Here is a 19897-nt window from a genome sequence, read left to right as displayed (position 1 = left end):
TATGAAGAGCTAGATTAATATACGAATTTGTTAAAAAATATCTATGTAAAATGGTAACAAAAAAGAATAAGCTAATTAAAAATCAGCAAAGTACAAATATCAGGTACATAATTAAAATGTCGCGATATAATGGAGGAGGAAAAGTATTTCCCCGTGATACATATCACTTATACACGTATCATGCAGCATTGTTCTCCCACGCGCGGACGACCGTTTCCCTGGACGACAATCTCCGATGGTGTTTAGCGGCTGAACCTCCTATTACGGGCGCATGTAAACGCAGCCTTGGCGTGCAATTTTGCCATTCATTGGGACAGGCATGACCTATCGGCGGGAATTTACCGTACGCCAAAGGCGATGCCTTTTACGTGATAAATTATTGCTTGCCGCGCGCGCGTTTGCGATATATCTCGTTTACGTATGGACCATTGAACCGATTTAACCTTCGCTCTCGTTTGCGCGCTCTCCCCTTTTTTCGCTCTCGCATATAATCATCCTCCTCTCTCCGTGCACGACGAGGGCATTAATCGCCACGTCGAATCGTTATTATTTGCTCGCACGGCAACGTCTTCGACAGCCTTTGATAATGGCTACGTGGCGCCCCTCGGATCACGAGACTCGTAACGAGAATCGTGAAGGATTAACCGTGGCGTGTGTCGTTAACGAGTCAATAGGATCCATCATTTCTGCCGTTGCATTCCAGGTGACATACGTTACGTCATAGCTAAATCGGATCGTCATGCTTTCTTGACGTTACGCCAGCTGAATATGATTTAGTCGACTTTGGCTCGTATATCACTCATCGTTGTATATATAATCATTTATTAAACACACTTTTGTATAATTGGTTTAAAAATTTAATATTTATTTTTTACATAATTACTAACGCATGTTATATAATAAATTTCAACTTTTTATACGTATATTTAATTATTGATTATTTAACGCGTCGGTGACACTCGCGTTTTTGTTGCATCAGTTGCGCAGAATTTTTCCTTTCCCGGCATGAATTCACGTTAAACAGTAATGGAGCATAAACTAGCTGCGACAACGAATGAGTAATTTAAATGCGAATTTGCTGGTGCATTAACTCGGGAAAAAGTATACCTCTAATGTAGCATTAACACTCGCGAACGCAAAGGGTGCAGAATCCAAGAGCCGTGAATCAGTCGGTCGAGCGTCCATGATGCGTTCAATGGATATAAATATGTGGACGACTCGCGACTGAAGACAGTTTTATCGACAAAAAGAATGGCGAGTACGTTGGATAGATTTATCCAACGATTCCCGTTTTTTTTTGGCTCACCAGACATAACGATTATTTGTTTTCGACTATCTTTCAAACTTGTTTTTTTTTTTTTTTCGTGTCCATATAATTGTTTCACAAACTAAAATTATCGTAGGATATACGTTATATTATAACGAAGAATGAAGAATTGTATCTCGAGATAAAAAAAGTTTTATAAGGATTCATATGGCGTTAAATCTGATTGTTAATCAAATAAAAATACTCAAGTTTATATATCGTGCAAAGTTCATATTGTATTTAGATATATATAATTTAGAATTCAATTATATAAATATAATTGAATGCAATTTATTTTTTGTTTATTATTATTAATATAATTTCTTGTTTGTTATAGATTAATTTATTTTCATAATATTGAATTACAACCTGTTTTATATTTATCATTATTATTAGAGTTATAATCTCTGATAATTAATAACAAAATACAAATAAATCCAGTTATCGTTTATGATAAATATTAAGTAAACGTGATACATATTAAATAATGTTTAATATCTAAAACAATAACACAAATTCAGTTATTGTTTATGATAAGTATTAAATAATATTATGATAAATATTATAAATAATGATTTTAATATATAAAACAATAAAGTGACACGCGCTTGTAGAAAAGAATTATTTAAAAAAATATACGAGAAAAATGATCGAAAATTTCAAACGTGTAAAAGTGAGTTACATATTTTGTTCACGAAGCGATGAAAAAAAGTTTCGACAGCACCCTCAATACATTCGTCATCATAAATCTATCTGGCGGTTCGGTCGACATCGGGGCGAAAAAGAATGGTTATTGTCGAGCGATGCAAAACTCGCGTGTAATACCTGGCAGCCCGTTGTTGTCACGTAACACATTTAATTATGGCAGTCGGGAGTAATGTGCTTACCCAAGCGATGCGAAACATTGTCGCTTGAGCACGACAGACGCACGCGACATATTTCGTCAGCTGCCTTTCGTCTCGTGCACACTCAACCCCTTGTTTTCACGTGATGACAGCGACACGATAGTCTTCTACGCGACGAGCATTAAGAGCGCCAGTAATTAAGTACATGTAATATCAATTCTCTTAATAAGGATTACATACACAAAATGAGTGCATCTTGCAACACAAATTAAAGCTGCTCTCTTTATATACAAGATATAAAAAAAAAAAAAAAAAAAAAAAACAAAGCAAATATCGTACATTTTTTAATTCGTTATTTTAATAAAAAATAAACTCTGGTATTTACATTATTGGTGTAATAAACCATTTTCGACGCAAGTTTTTTTTTTATTCCCTTCATCGCCAACTCTTGGCAGACGTGTAATTGCGGCGCGTATCTCGCCGTAAACGTCGACAGAAATCATTTATAACGCGCCGTTGATCGACGTCCGATCGACGTCCGCGATAAGCCCCGGACGTTTCGTCGGCGCGAACCCAGACGGCCCCGCCGCGCCGGATAGCGCGCGTTGATAAGTGCAACGCGTGCAGCGACGATAATGCATCACGATAACTCAACTCTCGCGCGCGCTCCCCCCCCCCCCGCCCCGCCCCGCCCCGCCCCGCTCCTCTCCCTTGTCTCGCGCAGCGTACAATGCCGTGGCCGTTCGGGGCGCGTAAACCCCATTTCGTTTCATTCGTGGCGATTCGAGTGCGATATCGCTGGCGAAGGGGATACGAGAGAGCGCCGCCGCGCCGTTCTAAATTAAACAATTTGCGTTAATTGGAATCCAAAGGGCATTAGCATGTTTGTGCGGCGGCCTCTGTAGCGTGGCTCATTCGCGCTACGCGTCGAGAATAATTTCGACCGATGATTATGAAAGTGGCCCTAGATTACAAATATCGAATTAGCTGCATTTTCCTTGATATCATTGTATTATACATGTGCAAAGTTTTTCTTTCATGAAATTTTAACATTTTTTTGAAAAGATTAACCCAGCTTAAAAAAAAAAAAAGTATTTTCAAAATTTAGTTGATTATATCAATTAAAAGATATTAAGAGTTTTATTATCTTAAAAGATATATATATATATTATAAACATCTATAAATTATATTCAATTTACGAGCACATTTTGTTCGACGACTATTCGTCATTAATGTATCTGAAAAGATTAATTCACTAGTATACGGCTCTACATGTAATAAAGATTCTATTACAGGTCCGTTGTAACGAGAGCGTTTCCGCAGATACGAATATAATAAAGTGCTTGACGAATGCGAATGGCCGTAAAACGGCGACGTAAACGCGATACGAAGCAAGAGATTCCAGCCCTTTTTATTTTCGTTATCCATTTATACCGCGATGTTTCACACGAAATGCATTTAAAAGAAACGAGGTATACTTTAAAAGATGAAACATAAAATTCCCTTTTCCTTCAGAAAGAGAGAGTTACAGCTGAAAAAGTGTTTCACTGTGTGACACTCTATAGATAAGACAAAAGAAATTTTGAAAATTGAAAATTGTACATGTTTTATTGATTATTTCGTTGAACGAAATTCAAAGATATTTTATTTTTATCAATCAGACGTCTGACGCATTTGTCACTCGGCGACTAACCGAGTATATCGAAAAAAAGTTTAGCCGTTTGATATCACCCAGGAGTATCAATTGTTTTAAGACGGGGGAACTTTTCGTGTTTACCGATCCCCCGAGGTGTGCCCCTAACATATTTCGAAACTTTTGTCGTGGCCACTGTCGAAGTCGTCGCGACTTGTCGAGAAAAAAGGTGTCGGCCGTCTGGGACAATTTGGGCTTGGACATATTGAAGAGGAATAATATCGTGCTTGAATTATTTTCGATCACGCAAAAACAACCGCTCACAAAAGAGTCTGCGGTCATTCCGAGCGTATTTATCTTCCATATTCAATCTCTGGCGCTCATTTATCAGCTGTCAGCGTTAGAAATCCCTTTATTGAATTTCTCTTCAACTTTTCGCCAGCAATGCCAGAAATGCAATCTCGGCACAGCATCGTTGGGAAATTAGAAGCGCGTGAGTTATTTTCGAGATAATAAAACAGCTACATTTTTATTATCAAATGCTAGTCCGTCATTGTTTGGACATTGCTAAATTAGATCCTCCCCCGTGCAATGGGAAAGGCAGGGGATAAAGAGGACGATATGGAGACGATTCCTGCTGAAGGGGCTCCGAAAAAGTACGAAGGAGACAACGCAATGAGATTTATCGGCGAAACGCGGCGGACCATTATCACGGTTGGATCGAGTTTTCTTCTTCCGTAGGCCCGTTTTCTCCCCAAGGTCGTCCCAAGATGAGGTGTCGATGGGGAGGGAAGGACACAAGCTTTAATCCCACGGGAGAAAAGACGCCGCCACCACTCGACAAGTATCCCCGAACGATCTGTCTTCAAAGAAACTGCTGTGCCTCTTTTTGCTCCATTCTTCTCTCCTCGGCAACGCGTTATTTCTTTGCGGCTTATACGGCGTTAACGTCTCTTTTTACCGTCATAGAAGTGCCTTTTTCTTTGGCTCTCTTGTGTCACAATTCGGGCGTCTCGTAACTTTTAATCGCTTCGGCTGTTTTCCGTTTTCTTATATTTCTTGTCGTAATGTGTCGTAATATGATGCAATACGATATACACTACGAAAAAAAATTAAAGGGCCACTTTCTTCCATATGAAAAAAGGCCAATTTTCAAGTACACAGAGAGAACGATTTGTTTGGATTTATTTATTTTATTCAAACAACATTATGTCATATGAAACATTATCTTTATTGAGTGAAAAAAGTATTATTTCGTTGAATTAAACAATATTATATGATACACGTTATTTTAAAAATCCAATAATCTTATTAGTTTCTTATGAAATAAATAGACTATTTCAAGCATAAATTTTATTAAATCTAAAGAAATTTTTCTCTCTATGTAGGTGTAACTTCCTTAAAAATAATCGGAATGAGATCAATAAAACAGCGTTTCAAAGCTTGTAGGTTCTAGTTTTAGAATCTTTAAATGGACCTTACAATTATTTCTGTTTGTTACAAAATTACATTGTAAGAAAGCGAACATTTGTCAAAAAAAGAAATTAAACTCTTTGACACCAAAGTAATGAAATTGTGATAGGATTTTTTTAATTCGGTATTTTTGGACAAACTTTTGAAAAATTTGTTCAATCGACGGACGTCGCTTTCTTATGTAATTTTGTAACAAATAGAAAGAATTGAAAGATTCTAAAACTAGAAACTTCAATCTTTGAAACGCTGTTTTATTGATCTCATTCCGATTATTTTTAAAGAAGTTACTACTTGAAAATGGGCTTTTTCGTATATTAAAGAAAGCGACCCTTTTTTGGGCAATGTATATATTAGTTCTAATAATGGCAAAATAATATGTAAAGTTGAATAAAAGGTTTGAATAAAACTAGATAAAAGATAAAATGAAAGATTAAATTTCTGTAGATGAAAATTGTCGCTTCTATCTATAAAATCGCGTTTTGAAGTGAAAAAGAGAGATCTTGCACGCTTTTCTATTGAGAAATATAGCTCGACATGCAATAAGGATTTTACGCGTTGTTTGTACACGTGCTTCGAGATTCTGCCGTGCAAGTCTTCGCGGCTCATCGACGGATTTATTTTCGTACGTCGAAGTCGCAGCCGCTCTTTGCGTTGTCACTGTTACATACAGTGGCACTAACGCCGAGGCAAGTTTCCTCGCGGTCGATGTGGAGAGCCCGGGGATCGGATATAGTGCCTAAATATAGGAATGAACAAATTATGAGACGAGTGACTAACACTCTTAGCTGTTCTTCGACGACCCGTAGCTTCAGCGACTTGCGCCGTTCGAAAGAGCTAATAAATTAGACAGGACGGAGATCCGCCTCTGTGTCGATTAGCGTGCACTACTTATACATATTGTACACGCTTACAAATTGCATCGAGAAAGAAGAATTTTTCACATATCAAATATATATTGAATTTTCATAATTATAAATTATCAATTCAATAATCTTTTTCAATACTTTATTTTGAAAAAAAGAATTAGACAAAAGTTAGAAAGAATGAGATTATATTTCCATAATTAATTATTGTTGACGTGGCATTAAATGAATGTACGATGTATTTATTAAAATATTTATTAGAGACAGAATAATTTGGTAATTACTGTCCTTTGTTTTTGCTTTGAACTGAAAAAGAAATTAAATAAAGTAATCATTCCGAATACGTATTGCGTATATACTCATAATTAATAAATATAATAAAATTAATTAATTATATTTTGACACGCATCAACGAAATATGTTTACATCTGTACATTTTTAATTAACTTATTTATATGTAATGTATTTATCTTAAAAAATAAATAATATTTTATGAAAATAATAGTTATTTAAATAAGTATACACATTAAATTAAAATTTAAGTTTCTAGACAAATAAGTTATTTTTAAAATAAAAAGATAAAAATTTTTCTAATAATTGTCCAGTAGCTATTAATGTCTGGTATTAAATATGGAGAAAGGATCTGATTCTACTTCGGTAGCGGCGCGGCACGAATGAAGAAATCACGATGTGTCCTTCGTATCTGAACATCGGGAGATGGATTATCATGGAGAAAAATGGCTCTTCTTCTTTCTGCGTCAAAGCAGACTGGATAAACCTTACTAGCTTGCAGCACCGTAGACGTTAAGCTGCTTCGGGCTTGAAACGGATTTAACCGGTCACTAATGGTAATGCGACAGTGACACGTATATGTCGGCTAATAAACTCATGTTCGTCGACATCTGGCGCACCGTGAAATTCAATCACATCGCGACGCCAGTTGATTTTAATGCATGAGTGCGCCGAACGCAGAATATTCGGACCGAACCGTATTAAACAAAAAGCCGAATGCGCCGCATTTGTATGTAGGATTAATTACGTCATTTTCAATATGTAAAAAATAATCCATAAACGAGAGGGAAGACTCTCTTTGGCTAAAAAAGCCAGATGGAATTATGAAATATTGGGAAAAGCTCGCGAATTTGTGGAATGCATTGAATTAGCAAAGTCTATACAAATCCGTGTCGTGATCATTTAACGGGGGCTCTCAATTTACGACATTTTCTCTAATAAATATACTAATCAAGACTGAAAAGAGATAATTTTCAAATTGCCATGACCTTCCTTTTAAATCAATGATGTGATGTGAATATATATAGATATCGCGTATTAAAACGATTTAAATAACCGCAAGCATCCGTCGCGGCGGCCGCTCGTAAAAACAGTAACACGGGATTCCACTATATGTCTCCGAGCAGAACGATCAGTGGCAGTAATTTCGAGGAATCAGTGATACACGTCTCGGCGGTTAGACATTTGCGAGGAAGTCGGAGAGTAAAGAGGGAGGGAGACTGAGACCAGAACAACGTCGTCGGTGACGAGGGACGGAGGAGAAAGAGATCGGACGGACAGCGGACGGTCGTCGAACAAAGGCGTTGCTATTTTCGTATGAACGCCGTAGAAGGTCGTCTCTCATTGAGCCAAAGATAAAAGGAGAGAGAGAGAGAGAGAGAGAGAGAGAGACCAATGAGAAGAAAAGAGCGAGCGGATAGAGGGGACTACATTGGTAGCGGACGATGATGACAGTATGTCTTACCTGGCGCGGATCGTCGCTCGACATCGGACAGACCGAAGCACGGAGAGTTAGAGCTTTAATTCGACAGGCGACCGAAAGATCGAAGGAGAGAACCGAGGAAGAGAGAAAGCGACTCGGCTTTGTCTTGTCGAGGGGGCCCTAATGAGCCCCACCAGTTTATGACATTCCTCGGACTCTTTCCGCTCTGCATCACGGCTCGATACCCATCAATAAAGCGGTTAATGCCTGCTGCGAGTAGACTGTTGGTATATTCTTTCAAGAAGATATCATGAAGAGATATGTTAATTGAACAAATGTATTCATAAAAAAATAAATTGATCGTTAAGCTTTAATTTAAGGTAAATTAAATTGTAGTCAACGATATAGAATTTTTATTTTGTGGATTATATAACTCATTCTCAATTTTTTTTTTTTTTTTTTTTTTTTTTTTTAGAATTATGTACTTTTATATCAGAATAAAATGTCACGTATGTTTACTCGCGAGTATATATAATACTTGGGAAATAGTTGGGAATAATTGCACTGAAACGAGACATTGACGTTAACTTCTCGATAGCAAGTTGTTCCCTTCAAACTAAGAAGTTTGCTCGTGACTGACTCGAACTTTCCTGATTCGATCTGACCACGCGGTCGTATCCGTGCGTGTACCGATAAGTTAACAACGATTGCTGGACGCGGGAATGGCGGGAGGGGTAGCGAGAAAGAAAAGGGAGACAGGGTGGCGAGAAAGAAAGAAAGAGCGTAAAAAGTGAAAAATGAAAAAGAAGGCGGAAGAACAAAAAAGGGGAAGTACCGGCGCAGTTGCATTCATTTACTTTCCCTGCCGGCATGAGTCACACTTGAAAGGGTCTAATCTCACGCGATCGCGTCGTGTCCGGTGACCCCCGGTCGCCTTGGTCGCCCTCCCCTCGCATCTTTCCCTTCTCCTTCCCCGGCGACTTCCCATCAGACGGCCCCCCTTTCGTTACACGCATTTAAATGACGCTGCTTTACATTTTTCTTTCCCAATATTGTGTTTTTATTTGTCGGCTATCGTCACTGCCGATCTCTTCCTGGCTCCGACAGCGCGCCTCATTTATTCCCGAACGTGTCACCCTGCGTTTCGCGTGTAGACTGACTTTGCGAACAACAGTGCATTTCTACCTGGCTGTAGCGTTTTTTTCACTATTAGATCTGCTATCAAATTCTCTTTCCTTTGGAATAACTTTGTTTCTGGTTAGAGCGGAATATGACTTAACTTGCAAAAATTTTAATATGTGATACAGACAATTTGTTAATTCTCCAAGAAACAAATGTATTTGATTATTATTTGTCACTTGATAAAGTAGCTGAAAAAAAATAACTATCATTTAAATATAATGATTATTTTTAATCTACAAAATTAATGTTTTTTTAAACTGTATACAGTTAAAAATTTTAAGATTTAATAATTTTAATCAAATTAATTTTTATTTTGAAAATATAATTAAAATTTTTATTTTTAAATTAATTTATTATAGTAGGAAAAAATATTATTATGATAAAATTTTTATTTTTCATTATTTAAAAAATTTTAATATTAATAAAAAGTAAAAAAAAAAAATCATTTATTATGCGTCAATATTGTACGCAGGAAGAAATTAAAACTCGAAATTTCATTATTTTCAGTTTATTTTTTGATACATTATTTATGCGAATAATAGGAAGTATTATTTTCACATGCGTGTATCTGGTAAATTAGAGATTCCACGAATGAACTGAATCATACTTTATTAGATGCATTCCAAACATGGCATAAATTGCCTAGGAGTTTCCCCGATCCCGTTTGTAACTTTGTTTACGATCAGGCAATATCGTTTCACCCCGGGCTCTTTATGCACCGACGCCGGCGGTCGGTGCGCGTGTGTTCAGGTCTATCCATTCGCCGAGATACCTATCCCTCGGTACGAAGTACTGAACGGAAGTTACGTAATTAATGCTTTTTACTGTATTTTTTTTTTCGAAACTATCCCTTGGTCGACCACCCTCGCGCCGACAGACGGCGATCCAGGTGAATCGTCGATATCCGTAGTCGCTCTCTCTCTCTCTCTCTCTCTCTCTCTCTCTCTCTCTCTCTCTCTCTCTCTCTCTTTCTCTCTGTGTCGACCTGTTTCTTGGATCGCGTCGATTTCACGGTTGTAGATTGTTGGAGCGATAGCAGAAATTATTGGCTTCGCTAAAGATCCTAGTATATGTAACGCAAAAGAGAGAAATTGGAGCTTACTACTTTTTTTTTTTGTTAACTTAAAATTAAATTTTTTATAAAACATTAATAAAATTGTTATAGACAATTTTTAATAGGAATTAACAAAAATATAAAATATGTGCGTCACAAAATAAAGTTATAAGATTATATTAGATGATGGTATAATTTAATTAAATTTAATAATATAATTTAATAATATAATAGATAATCTACAAAGTATTTACAAATTATCGCAACATTCTTATGAAACACTCTATTCAGTTAGTCGAATGTGGATCAGTCGATCATACAAGTTGTGTTTCGCAGTAAATATACAGTGTTATTAGTATATTCACGTGCCTCTCTTTTATTTCCCCCCCCCCCGTTTCGGACGATTGATTGCTCTATTAAATTGTTTCTTTTTCCTGTGTTCCAGGTAAGAAGCGAATAGCGGTGTGCGCTCGAACGTATAACAAAGTATGACGCTTGCAAGACGATCTAACGCGATTGTTACTACGGGAAAAGGTAATCGCGTATAATTGTTATGGGTTTGGTCGTAAAAAGGAAAAAAAAATTGATCGATCGCTTACAGATACCTCGCGTTATATAGTTGCCCTGCAACTCGACACGACTTCGGATTGGATCTAATCTGCAAATTTAAAAAGGGAAGCTTAGATATCCGGCTGGCAGTTTTCTGCAAAATTCATTACCTCACGTCTACGTCATGTTGTATCGCGGTGATCTCGCAAGTATTTTTCCAATTGATTCAATCTTCCCAGGTGTATGTTTAAAATTTTACAACCAGTAGGGTAGAGAAAAAAAGCTTTTTGTGCCGAGTTATTTTAAAATTTTATTAGATACATCGCGGGAGATAAAGCATCCATTAATGCCAATTCCGAGTATCTAATATCGATCAATAATACTGCGTACATGAGATATCGATGAACGGCCGCGGTTTGAGCCAGATCGCCTGCGAGTTACATCACTCTGATACAGTCGTGCAATTGCGACAGTAATGTAATATCGTGGCTACGATGGTAATAGTAGTAGTTGTAATAACGATAGCGATGGCGATAGAGTGGCGGTGGCGGTGGCGGTGGAGCAGTGGTGGCATCAAGCGTGCTGACGGGGTAGGTACCGGGGGTACGTTTCCTGTCCATTTTAATTGGGTTATTAACGGGTGCGAGTGTTTCCTGCCTCCTGTGACAAACACGGGGCCCTCTTTTGCAGCTGCCACCTCGTCAACGCCGCCCGTGCCACTGCCGGAAACCAATCTGTTCCGTTTGTCTTTCGTTTCTTGCGCTGGGCAGCACATAAATATGCATCGTGCTACTTAGAATTGCGCCGAAAAAAATAAGTTGACACTGGTAGAAAGAAAGAGAGAGAGAGAGAGAGAGACGACACGACGTGTCGACGGACGGCAGCTTTTGCAAAATTTATTAACCGCCATCGCATCGGTAATCCATACCTTCGTGTAACGGTGCTCATTATTGGGTGAGTAGCCACGATATCGTATTACCAGCATTAATACGCTGTCGAATGTTAATGGGACGATAGGAAGGGATTAATTCATACTGTTTGCAGATACGCCGTACATAATTAACACATTGCGCATCTCAACATACATAATTTCAATTAACTTTCATGAAACGTGTATTGATTGTATTAACATATCAATCAATTGTCATTATATTACAATGGATTTTGCTAAGGGCGGAATTTCGGTACAACGAGGTAAATATCGGGCCGTGCGCGGGATATCAATTTAATAAGCCTTTCCAGATCTCTCTTGCTACATTTGTTTACGAGAAATCATAAAACGCTCAAAAATATGATAGAAATAATAGCTAGACTTACAAAATGCATTATTGGACGAACGGGGACAAATCGATTGGGGATTTTTGTTTTTGCTTTTCCGTTACTATGGCGACAACGGGGTAAGTAGTTGTCATATTTCGTGCAACTGGCGCGTCATTCGACTGGAAACTCGCGCAACGGCGTTTAACCGAAGTCTTAAGGGGCACATGGATAAGCGTGCTGCATAGCGCGTTGCATAGCCACGTATGCACCGCAAACGATGCATATTCATGAAACGACGTGCATATTTACGAGCGGCTGTTCTGCGGGATTCATGGTACAACTTTACAACGCTTTCGGGAAAGGGTGGGGAAGTACAATTATCACCGTGTGAAAAAAAAAGCCGAAGATATCACACCGATATAATTGTCAGTCATGATTGAGAGACGCGATTCTGTTATATTTTTTTTTTTTTTTTTTTCCATTCATTCGATCATGCAAGATTTTTTGGCAATTTTATTATTACCTAATTGTAAGCAGATATGTCGAAGATTATAATAAGAGAGAATTAAAAGATGAATTTTTTTTTGTAGATCGCATTTTTTAATTATTGACAGAGTATAAATTTAAAAACAATATTAACATTTTGATGCATATTAAAATAAATCTCTCTTTCAATGAAAAATTAAATTATTTTTTCACAAGATCTATATATATATTTATTTTGTATGAAAAAAACACAGAAATAATATTTTTATATTAATTGTATAATATAATTACTGGATATTTTTATTGTTACAAAAAATTATAACGCTTACAATATTTATACTTACATTTTTCGTTAGGTTATAAATTAATTTGCTACAATTAAAATTATATAATTATTATTAACTTGGAAAAATGGCAAATGAGAAAGAATAGTATTGCAAAACGATACAATATTTGAATATAATTACATTAATACAAAGAATTATAATAGCAACGTTAAAGGATCGAAAATAAAATTTTTCATTATCGCACTTTTAGATACAATTAAGCACGTCGGCATAAAAATTGTCATGATTCTTGCTGGAGCTCTTTTTCACTCTTTCCCCTTTTTTCATTTATGATATTTCGCCGCGTCACCGGTCGAGTCTCGCGAAATTTAGGTCAATTAAAATGCACTTACCCGTGGATTTGCCGACATACAGCAACACGTGCGCGCGGAATCATTACGATGCATGGACGTCAGAGAAAACGGTGTAAAAAAACAAAAAAGAATGATAGAGGGTGGGATGGAGAGAGGGAGGAAAGTACAAACAAGTCGTCTGGTGAAACGATGTTATTAAAAGTGGCTAATTGCCCCGCTTTATTATTGCCCGGTACAGCTGAATGGGCGAGAGAGGCTGTTTTTCATTCGCCAGAGTTAATTAATGATCCACGCAGAGAAAAAAGAACTTACGAGGCACTCGACGCACTCGTTAAAACGCTTTATCGCCGCTATGGATGCTTGCGGAGCAAACGCTGTCGAGTGTTCGCTCAGGGTATTATCCTTGGATGCACATCAATGCAAACTACATAACAGGGTTTCTATGGAAACTTCTGTAGCGTTTCTCATCGTATTATTCCGTTTGGATACATTTCGACTCATTTTCACATTTAAAATATGACGATAACTTTATATTCGATATTTTAGAAGCTTTTACATTTTTATTTTCACCGTCAAAATTTTTTAGACATGTGTATTTGTAAAATACAAAAAAAAAAAAAAAAAAAAATAAATTATATATATATATATATATATATAATATTTAGAGCCGTATTAAAATATATCTAGGGTAGTCTATCTGAGCTCGAGCATAGAGATCATCTAGAATGAACTTTATTCTCGTAGATGATATCGCGCGCTTGTTAAACAAAATATTCCCTCATTCGGCTCACGATTACCTTCAAGATTGCCCCGTCGGGCTTCGTGAAACTGAAAAAGCAATCTCTCACGCATAATAGTTCGCACATGCGAGCCCTCTCGAAATTTGCAAACACGTAACGATGTAAAAGCGGCTCGGCGTTGCATGCAAGCGCCTGTTACGTGCAACACAGGTCGCTCGATAAGGGAGCACGACCCGTTATCATCGATCATCGTTAACTCGCTAACAATTAGCCCCGCCTGGCATGATCGTATGTCTTGCCGTGATATCCTCGTAATTCTCGCGATGATTACCTTTAAATGCTTAATTTCAATATTCTTACGCAATACTTATGCGAATTATCATCCATCTACGCATCCTTCGTAGTTGCACGGAAACAAAGTGATTATAGTTTTCCATTATTGTGCTTCTCGCCGTGTCTTTTCGTTACGTAATACCTCGATTCGAATAATCACGAGTTGTCGGAGATCTTTGTATCTTCACTGCTTGAGAATATTGAAACATATAGTTTCTTCCATGCACATTGTTTAATAATTTTTTCTTCCAACTCTTACATGAAATTGTATGGTAATAGTAATCATAATAACAGTTTGTACGGATGTAATGGGAAGTTATGTTTTGCATAATTTATTATGCTTACGCACGCACGCATTTATGAATGAAAATGTGAATTATGAATAGAAAATAAAAAAATTAATAAATTTATTGAAGTAATAATTTAACAAAAAAAAATAAAATAAAATAAATTAATATTAAAAATAATTTAAAAAAGATATATATCTTATACGACATGTATAAAATCTTAATTATGCAAATTTGTCTTTTTCTTGATGTGATGGGTGGTCCTAAACGAATGCGGGAGCGATGCTAGAAATCCGGAGCACATAAATTGACAATAGCACACTCGTATACAGACGTGCTAACACATGCAACGTGATGTCATGCATCGTCTCCGCTTATTTGCGGTAGACACGTAATTGCTGGGCATTCAAGGCCAGCTTGACTGTTACTTTGCGCGATTTTTAAGAGAATCATGCTTGACAAATTGTCATTATACGCCACCTGTTTTAGCTCGTCATTGTTCTTCGTTTTATATTTGGAAACTGACGACTCATGCACACAATTTTTTATCTCATACAGAACAAATTTGCAATTAAAGTAATACACGCGCTTAGTCATGCGCCGCGAAAATTAATTTCTCTTCAAAGAAAAGCCGGGAAAAACAATGTGACGTGATACTATGTGGATATTTTGAATACCGCTCGTGCAACTTAGCTCGTAAAACCTTCGCAAATTACATTTCAGTTAGAAATATATCCCAACGGATAAAAACGCGAAGCGAAATTGAACATTCCGTTGATTACCGCTCTTGAGGAATGTACGGTCGAGGTGATGCGAGAGCGTAGAGTTATAATCGCGAGAGAGCAAGTTAGAAATGCGCTTGCTAAAATATGCAAATCGCAAAATGCTTTATACTAGCGGCGTTGTAGAGTATAACAGATAGCCAGTACGCCATATTCAAGAGATGTTGTGTCCGTTAATCGTGCGCTCGTGAATTAATTAGAGTGGTGCAGTATGGAAGATATATCGACAGTGGCTATCGTGCAATTTATCCCTTTCTTACTAATCATTTCAGCCACACATTCATGCCAATGCTCGCCATCGATTCACAGAATTACTCTTCGACATGGATCTCACAATTAAGTATGATTGCAGGTAGCTCGTGTGTTGCAACATTTTACAAAGTCGCTTAGAAATGCAATAAAAATAATACGCTAAAGAAAATTAATAAATATAATAAATAATAATATAATGTCATAAATTTAATATAAATTATAGTTTTAAAAATGCATTAATATATTTTTTCTTAAGGATGTTTAGTACTTATTTTTAAAAATATAGGAATTTAATAAAATTTGCACAGATTGTTCCGATACATGTTCAGAGACTTGTAAAAAAACCTAGAGTTGATTCACTGAAGCAATCAAAAGTTATAAGGATTTTAATTTTCAATGAATTTACCCGTCGATATTATTATAAATATAATTATTTTGTGGATCTAATTATTGTATAAGTAAAAGTATTAATATAATTATAAATATAATTATTTATATAAATAAGTATAAATATAATTATTTCTGTCCTTTTCAGCCCTTAAAATGATACGATTACAGATTTTCTATCTTATAAAAAACCTGTGATCGTTGAATTAAGAGCTAAAATAGATAGAAATATTAATAGGAATTTATTCAAAATTTGCAAAAGTATAGTTTAAATATAGAGGAAATATTTGATCACATAATTTTGGTCAAGTACTGACTAGTTCAAAAGATAATGAATATAATTTTCTCAATTTCGTCCTATTATCCGAGATGACATATTATTTATTGTGAAAATGTGACAACAGAGCATTCAGCTAAGTCTTCTTTTGACATTTTAAATAACCTATTTTTTCATCTGAAGAAGCCTCTATATACAAACGTGTAACCAAAAAGCAACTAGGCCTCATATGTCAATTTGCAATTTGACCAACTTATGAAAAATTATCATGTTGCCACATTTCTTTCTTCTCGGAGAAATGACAAATTATTAAATTTATCAAAGAAATAGTTAAAAATCCTCTGTATTTTGTCATTATTCACTATTATAATTTTTTATTCTGACATTTTAAATTACTCTGTACGAGTAAATTCTTTTATTTTTATAATTCAAATTTTGTGCTGTCATGTTGAAATCGAGGTACTGTCAATGATAAAAGTGTCTCATTATAATTTAAGAAACACGAAAATTCTCTGAAAAAAAGCAACAGAAATTCGAAAATACATTTCTACACTTTAGCTGTGAATAAATAATGAGATTTTATGCAATCTTTATACTAATCATATATTAAGATATATGAGAAAAGTATATATTCGTCAATTTCGACTACTTTTTGCTCCGATTGGTAGGTGCTAAACATCCTTAATAAGTTGTTTATTTTTCTTCAAGAAACTTAATTTTTCTCCTTTTTTTAAGCAATATTCTAAAATCCTTTGTGAGTCCTGCGTATAATATATATCTACAATGGACCTCATCCGATGAGCAATTCAATCCTGGATGTAGTTTATTAAATGGGTTAAATTGGCAGCGTGATGTGCATAGATCGTGAATCGTAGTTAGCTTGCGCTTAATGGAAAATTCGTTTTATGTTGCACCGGTACTAGTTATGATACGGCCGATTCCGATAAGCGACTCACTCCGGAACGGGTTTTCATTCGACGTTTGCGTGTGCGCGATTACGCGTGTCTGTACGAACCCGTGCACGTGTATGCGGCGCATGCGTGCCGCGTACACACGCGTGTGTATACGTGTATATATATACGTGTATATATATATATATATATGTATGTGTGAGGGCGCCTACTAGTTTATCACGGCGTTTAATTTATCGGCGAGCGCGTTATCGGGCACCGTGAGCAACAATTTGCCGGCGCGTCGTTCTGCTGTTAATCGAAATGTAATCGTGGACAACAATAATCGAGAGACGCGAAACTTCACGAGAAGGACGGATGGTATCGTCCCACGCTGAAATTGCGGGATGTTTCATTAACGTACCTCGCGTCCACGCAGTAATTAGAATTATTTTTGTACACGTGTGGTGTTTGTAGGATCGCGATATCGTTGAAACGCATTCTCGACGAGATTTCCGAGTTTACATTGAAACGGATGTGCGATGCTATATACAAGTAATTATGGCAGCCGTAATAACACTGTTCCGTTACTGAATCTGAATGCTGAAATTATCAATAATTATTGATATACTTCTCTTTTCATTTATCTTAATTATGTTGCATTTCGTATCGAGAAAATTAAAAATTTACAATTGCAGAATGTTTTTAATAGTTAAAATTAAAAAAAAAAAAAGAAAATTAAAGGACGCCGCTTTCTTACAATGTAATTTCGTAACAAATAGAAAGAATTGAAAGATTCATTTAAAGATTCTAAAACTAGAAACTTCCTTTTATATAGAAGAAAGTAGCTCTTTCATTTTTTTGCGTATGTGTACATTAATCTTATTAATGTTTTTTCTATTTTTATACGAGATTCTAAATAACTATTTACGGTAAAACGTGTTTTGTGAGAGTCCTGAATCTTGTCGAGTTTTACATAAATAAATAATTCTCACAATCGAGGACATAATCGAAGCAAGATCCGAGGAAAGTAGGACAGCGATAAAAAGTCCGGAGGGTCTTCATCTCCTTCCTCCGCATATTGCCTCATTACGGCGTCATAACGCAGAAACCATAATGCACCGTCGGCAAATGAGCGGTTAACCCCGATTTAGCGGGCGCTTGCGCGGCTGCCTAGCGCTAAATAATAAATCAATAATGCAAGCTAATAATACGCGGAGTCATGGGATTTACCGGGACGTACAGATGGTGATCCTCCGACTCGGGACCAAGAGGGAGAGAGAGAGAGAGAGAGAGAGAGAGAGAGAGAGAGAGAGAGAGAGAGAGAGAGAGAGAGAGAGAGAGAGAGAGAGAGAGAGAGAGAGAGAGAGAGGGGCAAATTGGAGGAGAGGTACGTCGACTCCTCGCATTCGCCATATGTTGCTGTTGCTGCTGCTGCTGCTACCTGCCTTCGATAATAATTATACCCCCGCTTCTCGTAACCCCTATAAGCCGCCATCTACCCCTTACGACTACAGACGTAAATTATGTTGCGCTGGCGAAGCGTCTCGGGAGAGCAGCCGCTTCGTGAATAAGCTCGCTGATCATTACGCGAAATTAGCGAAGTGCAATGGTGTACGATTCTATGGCATTTCAGCTCCATTGCCAACTTTGGCAAGTAATTTGCGAGATTATTCCAATACGTCCTTTATCAAAGCGAGACGCGACACCAATTTATATTTATTTGCTCAATTGTAAACTTTCAAAGCCGGATTTTTCAAATATAAGATAATGCGAAAAATACACATATTTTCTATTATAATTTCGATTTATTTATTAGTTTGTTTTTAGAACAATTTAATAATATTTAATAATATATATTTTTAATGCTCCCTCTAAATTCTATTATAATATACATATAGTTTTATTATCTACATTCTACGTCAAATGAATCTTTTCTAGTCAGTGAGTTTAATTTTTTATCTAAATGCGTTTTAATGATGAGAAATATAATGATTTAATGCAGTTATTTCGTATGATTAACAATTAAAATGAGAGAAACGTATTTTTTTTACCTCTGTTATATAATTATATTCACTCGTTTGCGTTCGTCAGCACGCTCATCCTCTCACGTGTTTAATGATGCATCGCTACAATATCCCTGGAGAGCGACGTTTTACAAACAAAAGCTCGTCGGTCGTTACGTGAAATTAGTGAAGTGTGATGCCTCGCGATTATCTACTTTACTCTCATTGTTCCATTCGGGTTCATTGACGATTAATTATCGCAAATATTGTTCACATGTAGCAAGTATGTAACGTCGATATTTTTTATTCACATACAAACTTGGTAATGTTCTCATATAATGTAATTTAATGATTCTCAAATTCTAAGTAATTAAATTTAATACTACTTGTGTTTTACAGCTTTCTTGCTTGTCACTTTCCCGATTTTTCATTCAAGTCTTTTACACGCACGTGTTGATTACAGATCCTTATCCGTCATGTAACATGCGCAAGAAGGGTTTAATTTTCACCACTTTTGAAAAATCGACAGTAGCTGGCTAATTAACTGGCATAATATTATGTTCAAATCTTGCAATTATCTTTCATCTCTTTGTACTGTCCGTCTTTCATCGTGAGAACAATCGACAGGTTCTATGAAATGGCAGCAAATTATATGATGGTAAAACACGACAAACTCTTTTGGGAAACAATTTTCTTAGAAATAATTAATACTTAAAAGCAACCATATATGTATATTCCTTTTCCTCCTTTCCTCCCTCTCTCTCTCTCTCTCTCTCTCTCATACAGAGTATTGTTTGTACAGAACACAAAGAGTAGAATACATCAAATTATGTCGCAAATGGATACGCTGCGTCTTGTTGCGGCGTATTCTAATGCGCATATTGGCGTATTTTGGCACGCTGCGGTCAAAGCATACTAGTTAATTTGTCAACAGTTA

At 36.4% G+C, this 19897-nt stretch overlaps 1 protein-coding gene across 7 annotated transcripts in view; it reads left to right on the top strand.

Annotated features, from left to right (window-relative positions):
* The window catches only part of LOC140666496 (uncharacterized), a 224061-nt gene that overhangs the window by 114974 nt on the left and 89190 nt on the right, over window positions 1-19897 (top strand). The window contains exon 2 of one of the 7 annotated variants that reach the window (XM_072893746.1): window positions 10517-10605. The exons of the other annotated variants lie outside the window; for them this stretch is intronic. The gene's annotated coding sequence lies outside the window, so the exon portion shown is untranslated. The remainder of the gene's footprint in view (window positions 1-10516; window positions 10606-19897) is intronic. 7 annotated transcript variants of the gene reach the window in all.

Source organism: Anoplolepis gracilipes, chromosome 6 (assembly GCF_047496725.1).
Source record: "Anoplolepis gracilipes chromosome 6, ASM4749672v1, whole genome shotgun sequence".
Classification (NCBI taxonomy): Eukaryota; Metazoa; Arthropoda; class Insecta; order Hymenoptera; family Formicidae; genus Anoplolepis; species Anoplolepis gracilipes.
Note: the sequence above shows the minus strand (reverse complement) of the source record. Positions and strands in the feature narration are given on the sequence as shown.